Here is a 7,431-nt window from a genome sequence, read left to right as displayed (position 1 = left end):
CACTCCGGAATAAAGTTTAGCAAACCAATCATATGGGTACACGTGTGTTGACAGCGTAAAATCAAATGATGATAAACAGAACGATGCTATTTTGTGTGCGATCGGGTCATTATATTGCGAGCGTAAGCAGAAGTTCTCCTGTAGAGGTACATATTATCAGAAACTTATGGATTAACTGTGCAATTCCCAATGCGGAAAAGGGTACACGTGTTTGGGATGCCAACATAAAAGGAATGAAAATATAGTAAAAATAGATTACAGGATGTAGCATGGACTAAAAACAGACTCAACAAAAATAGCAGCCCCTGTAACAATGCAAACATGGAATCAAAATCAGTTAGGAAAACAAAGGATGTGGATTGTACGCATAATACGCTATATCAAACATCATTCACGTAGAACGTAAAGAAAGGAAATCGTAAAAAACTCTATACGCTAAACACCTACTAGATCCTAGCGCGCCACAGAAAATAATAACATAACAACTACAACAACAACAACAACAAAAAACTAAACAAATACAACCAAAATCAAACGTACTACACTAGTGTGACGATACGTGTAAACACGCGAACCTAGAACGTGGACAAAGTAGAATAACAAATAACAGTAAACGAAAAGATCCAAAATCCTGATACAATGCAGAATGAACGAAAAAAACAAACAAACAAAAATCAACATGTCTCTTACCGTTGACGCCCCAGCAAAGAAAGGCATAAAACAGTACTCCAAACTGCAATTGCATTCAAACATGCAACTATGATGCGTATGAAAAGAAAGAAAAAAAAAAACAGATTACAACTGATATGTGTACAAACTGTAAAACCAAGAATAAAAAAGGAATATATACATGCAAACCCATTATATTATATATATATACATACGTACACACATAATACATATATACTTATATATGTGGCGATATAAAAAGAAACAAAAAAAGGACGGATATTTTAAAATGAAAAACTGTTATGTGTTTGTGTAAACCTTTTTCGTAGTATATCATCCGAACTATGTATGTTTCGTTGTTGTCTTGCGGCGTAGTGATTTGGCAGGTATTATGTGTTCTGCTCTTTACCAAATATGAATTATTTCTGTACTATTATTATTATTATTATTATTATTATTATTAAATCTTCAACGGGCCGTATGGCCTAATTAAGATGTAATAGTTCAATAAAAAAAAAATACATAGCAAAAAAAAGATTTGCATCGCAATTCACTGCGGCCACGGCAAAAACCGGAGACGTTCCTTGAAGCACTGAGCTGAGATGTCGATGTGACTGCTGGATTTTGTGCGATCGAACTTAATGGCGATAATGGCAGGTAAGTAGTAATCGTGCTAGAAATGTCGTTTGGTAATGAGTAACATATACCCACCCCGTATAGCTAAACCACCTAACTTCGGGGGGTGGTTCATTGAACCAACCGGACTATAAATAGACGACGCCCTAAGGTGTGTTGGAAGATGGTAACGGAATGCTTGCCGCTTGCATCAGCGACATATTCTCCCGACGTCATCGCGACTGCAACTGTGCGTGTCGTGTCGTCAGCTAGTGAACGAGAGTGACCGGCTTCGAAATAAGTGGTCTAAGTTTGAACACGCGATTTGAAACATCTGCCAACAGCGGAGCGTAGTGTTGTTTAGAAAAAAAAAGTAAAAACATGTGTGGTGCTGTACCGTTAGCTCTTTATTTTTTATTTTGCCATCTTTAAAATATTCTCACACTTTCATCATGCGGCGGTCAAAGTGGAAGAGATAAATTGTGATGGAGGCGCCTGGTTGCTCTTAATTACTGCAAATGATGTTGTCATACTGAATTACACGGAGTAACTGTAATAAAGGAAGCAAGTGACAAATTCATAAATTTGATAAATCGTTTTGGTGAAAACATTATGTAACAAAATTAATATTGAATGTTTAAATTTACCCCTGAACGTATTTTGATTCCAAAAATGATTCTGTGCAGTATTGTGGTCTTCCTCTTTTTGTAAAAAATGTATTCTTGAATCTTGATTCTTAATTCGTGTACAAAATACTGCTGATCTTTAAGTTTGACATTTTATATTATCGTACTCCTTAAAATTTAAGTAAACTAATGTCGAATGACTGATGAATTCATTTGTTCGAGCTCAAGGTCAATATCTCCATATGTAACATAAATATTGTGCCAACACGATAATAAGACTGACTCTCGGGATGGAGGAAGTCACATACGAAATTTTGTATAGATAAGGCACACTAAAGTCTGTGTAACTGTAAATTTATTTAACGTTGTGCATGCGACTGAGAGAGAGAATTTGATTTTTACCAACGCAATGCAGGTGACCCCCGAGATACGACTGTATTTGGGACCGAAAAAATGTCCCAAAGCGAGTTCTGAGTCGAAATAGTCGTCGAATATCTTTGAATATAAAGTTTATAACCGAAGTTGGAGAGTCGAAATCTATGATATCGTGAATTTTATTCTAAACAATGTTTGATAATGTATTAATTTTACACCAAAAGCCGTTTACACGATGTAGATATTCAATATCGGGTAGTGGATGAATCTCAATGACATCTTTTAACCGTCAAAATCAAAATCGTCGTATCTGCGAATCGTCGTAACTCGAGGGGGTCGTAACTCGGGGGACGCCGATACTTGCAATAGAATGTTTTAGATATAGTGAAATAGCTCCATGCATATTTCTTGTGATAATATTTTTTTTTCAGGCCAAGACCGCAAAACGGTTGTAGCGCCGGATAAGTAAGTAAGTAATATTTTTTTGGCTATTAGTTCTTCTTAAGCTCACACAAATCGGGTGGCTTCATTCTTATCTGTTTCAGCAAAAATTTTATCGTATTTGAAAACAAAACCAAACATTTAAAAACCCTGTTGCTTCTTACGAGTACAACGATTTTCAAAGTGCTTTTACGTAAAAAATCAGTTATAAATTTATCTGACATGAAATTACTTGTTCATAAAGCATTTTAATAGCTAAAATGCACATTTTTCTTGATAATTATTCAGTCGTTAAGGCTTTTTTGTCATCCCCAGAATATCCCCAATATCTTTCGTGGCAGCGGAGGATGGGGTCATCAAGAAGCGATATTGCTTTTGTTTTGATATTTTTGACTGATTGCCGCACTGTTGATGATCCTCAAATGATTAAACATTTCATTTAGTTTTTAAAATAGGTATTACCAATGCGGACACTCCTGAGGCAGAACAAGACCGCAAAGCGGTTGTGACGCCGAATGTGTAAGTAAGTATTACCAATGTTGAATGCTTGAATACATGCTTGAATGATATTATTACAGAACAACTGCAATATCACCAATCGCATTATTTGGTATCACTAACCAATTATTTTCTTTCTAAAATGCAAAAATGTAATAATATAGAAGTAAACACATAAAAATGCTATCGTTTAGCCCGTAGCTCTCAATTATCTACAAAATTTGGCCCTGTGCCTCAAATTTTTTTTAAATTTTTAATTAGTATGATGAAATGCCCCAACTTATAAAGTATGAAGATGAAGTATAGTGAGATGTTGAATTAATTCTAATTATTCATCCTTTACATTCAATGAATGTAGGAAACTATACAAAATATTCCTTTCAGTAATGTTATGTACCAAAAAGAGAGAATACGGGATTTGCCAAAATTAGTGTGTTCAACGGTTCAAGTGCTTTTGGTGTGTTTTAGCCAGTTGTAAAGAAAACCACTGCTCGGAATAAGAGGCTTCACACCACTCCACATCTTTTGCATACACAAATTAGCACATTTGGCTGTTCAATTAGCAGCAGCAGCAGCGAACGATAAAAGTGTAATTGCCGAGCTCGTTTCATTCGCACTGCAACCACGCAACCTTGCTGTGTGCAAGTCATTTTTCAACGAAGTGTAAACACTGACAGTACATCTCACGGACAAAAGGAAAGGGGTAAAAATGGAAGACACCGTGCGAAGCTCTAGCTCTTTTTGCTTTGCGAAAGCGCCAGATAACGTCCAACACTTTGCAGTCCATCGAAGGTGTGAATAAAGAGAGATGAGAAAAATAAAATCACACCTCGCTACTTGGCAGATTTTGGATAATTTTTTTATGTTTCTGTTCTGTGGAAGATTCGTTGATTAACCCTTTGGAGGTAGAGGGCGAATATTCGCAAAACAGTTGTAACGTTTGCCAGACCACCGTGACTCGACTCATCGTCAATTCGCAAAATATTAAAACTTGAAGCGAAAACAAAAAAAAAACGAAAAAACATAACCGAAGAAAGTGATTAAAATCTTTTGCACGCCCATTCGAGCACCGCTCGCCCAAGTGGGTCTGTGGTGCGGTTGCTTCTATCGAATGGGTTACTTTCTTTGGCTAAGGTGCTGCCAAGCCGTATTTGAATTACAAACCGCAAACGGATATGCCAGCGCAACGCAAATTGCGGAACAAATTTAGAAATCGACGAATTTGAGGTTTTGTTTACGCTAGAGGATGGCCACCACGATCATCACCGGGCGAGGGAGAACCATCACGCCGGAGTAATGGCACGGAATAGTGGACACAAAGGCAAGGGGTGGTGGCGTCGCGGTTTCGGTGGTAAAATGCCGTGTTTTATGGGATATTGTAATGGCCGCACGAAATTCGATCATCGTATAGCGCTTCGGTGAGTGTGGAACGAGAAGTGTGGAGGAGGGAGGGGAACGCTCTGCTTCGAGCAGTGGGGCATCGGAGGACGGCTAATTAATTGCCGCTACTCGACGACCGATGGGAACTGAGAGACGATTGTAATACCCTTGTATCCATTTGAGAACGTAGAGATGAGGCTGCTGAAGAAGTATGGAAGGTGCGATGGAAATGGTGCTTTGGCGTTTTGGCGGATGCATAGACTCTCTGTATTCGTTAACATGTTTCGATCTTTTATGATTTGTTTTGTATGTAATAGTTTAAAATTTGGTGGCTGTAATATTGTCAATACTCCATACATTATCAAACGTCATACTAGATTTTTCAGCATGCATGTAATGTATGCCCGGGATAAGGCCATTTCATTGGAGGAAATGCCTCGTAGAAGACTGACGACGTGGCTTAATATGTGTCTTAAAAAATAAATAAATAAAAATAATAGAAATAATAAAATAATATGAATAAAACAATATAATAAAACAAATGCATAAAAAAGAATAAAAAAAATTAAACAACATTCGTTCCTTTAGTATGCGAAAAGGTTACTTCAGGTTTAATTGTTGTGTTATACTTATGCCTTCGATGGTGCATTAAAATGTTATAAAAGTATTGAAACTCGTTTCAAGCTTAAAAAAAGCCATTTTTGAAATATTTTTTATTTGTGTACAATTACCATTCAGGTATGGAATATGCAAGTTTGTTGATATCCAATGTTTCTTGAGGACAAGTAAAAAAACACGCTTCTTCAATAAATGGAGAAGCCTGGTTGTTTGTAAAAATCGGAATTATTTGAAAACATTCTGCATTTAACTGGTATTTAAAGGTAGTATAAATCTTACGAATGTAGAAAGCTCAGTACGGTAAGAGGCAATTGCAAGTTAGACATAGCTTGAAATGTCCTTCCGGCGGAGTGGCATGCTAATCTCCAACCGTACGTTAGTACGTTAGTTCAACCGATGCATGTGCATATGTGCGTACCTGTATGTGTTACTGTTGCTCTGAATCTTTGTCTTGATACTGCTCTGCTTCCTATCTGCATGCCCTGGTGCTGCTAGAGCAAAACAAACAGTTGCCCAAATGGCCGTGAATTCGAATTTGGGCCGAACGTACAAGGAACGACAAACGAAAGGCCTGAGCAGTTGAAGGGGGTAGGGGGAGCGTATGTTTTAATTTTTACGACGTTCCTTCATCTCAATACACCTTCCTTGACCCAGTCTGAGGACTTTGTGCCCGGAGCCATGGCCCTGGTTGGAACTATTGGGTGACGAGGAAAGAGATGGAGGAGGGAAGGAGGTTGGATTCAAGAGTAATGAACGCACGCTGACATGGAGACAACAAGTGTAACAGCATGCACGCGCACACCCAGGAACAAGAAAGCGTTAAAAGAAACATGCACACACACGCACACCCTAACACACACACAAACAATCATTCGGTTGATTTCACGCATGCAAAAACATGGCAAGGTCTGCACAATGTCTGGCTGTGCGCTCGGTTGATTGTTTACACAAATGGGGTTTTTACGTCGTTGTTGTTGCTGTTGTTGTTTTTGTTTTGTGCGCGTACGGAGGAAATATTAATAAACCCAACGGCATTCTCCCGAGCAGTGGAGCGTGTGCTGGGAATGGTGAACGAGCGGGAAGGGACTTAATCTGGCAAATGACCTTTCAGACTTCGGGAGCAATGCGGGAGCCGATTCTGCTTAATCTAAGCCAGTTCATATGCGAACGGCGCTCAATAATGTTTGATTGTTGCACGATCTGTATGCCCTCGGAAGCTAAAACATTCACATACTACTTCATTTAAATTAGGAGCCGTTTTCGAATAAGGAATCAATTTAAAAACAATCATTTGGTTTAGAACTGTTGTTCCAAATTACAAAAAATAAATAAATGCCGTTGGTTGAATTTGAAAAATGTTTTTACCAAAATAATTACAATACTGGATGGAAAATGATTTAATAAAATATGAGCTGTTTAGGGATTAGTTTCAATAAAATATATTAAAGACAATTTTTACCTCGACTGATAAACTATGTCATTGTAACGAATGCTCAAACCAATACAAAAACTAAAAAGCGTAAGTAAATATTTAACACAAAAGCCAAATTACTACGGGAACGTGGGGCAAAAGGACATGCTAAAGATTTGAATAAGAATCCTTTAGAATTGAATCCACTAGAGTTTATAATGGAAGAATATTTCATACCTAAATATCTTTAAGATAGTTTCGTCTTCTCGACCTTTGCGGAGGAAAGTGGAGGGACCATCATCAACATTATCATCAACAACATCAAATTAGATTATCTAGAAACAATGCATTCAATACAATTGCTTTCATGTGATCTATGAGTTAAACATTTATTTCATTTAACATAATTAAATGTAAACAAAAATAATTCGATCCGTAAACATGCGACAATCATCAAATGTTATATTGAAGAAAAAAAAACAATTAGCGAATATAATGTTGTTTTTAAAGCTTTCCTATGTTAATGTGAGTTAATTATTCTGCTCCTAGAACAAAAAATCGTCCTTATTTTTACAAACAATACCATTTCATTATGTATAATTATCATATGTCAATGAAACATTCTAACTTATTTTTTATTTCAAAATTGTTAAAATTTGATGATGATATCATATAATAATACTTAAAAAAAGGGAAATGTTTGATTTGTCATCAATTCCCTCAATTTTAAATAATAATCATCGTTAACCTTTTGGAAATAACATAGTTTTTATTCAAGAGAGAGGATTTGCCGTATTG

This window comes from Anopheles coluzzii, chromosome 2, assembly GCF_943734685.1.
Source record: "Anopheles coluzzii chromosome 2, AcolN3, whole genome shotgun sequence".
NCBI classification, from domain to species: Eukaryota; Metazoa; Arthropoda; class Insecta; order Diptera; family Culicidae; genus Anopheles; species Anopheles coluzzii.
The sequence above is the reverse complement of the archived record's forward strand: the minus strand, read 5'-3'. Positions refer to the sequence as shown.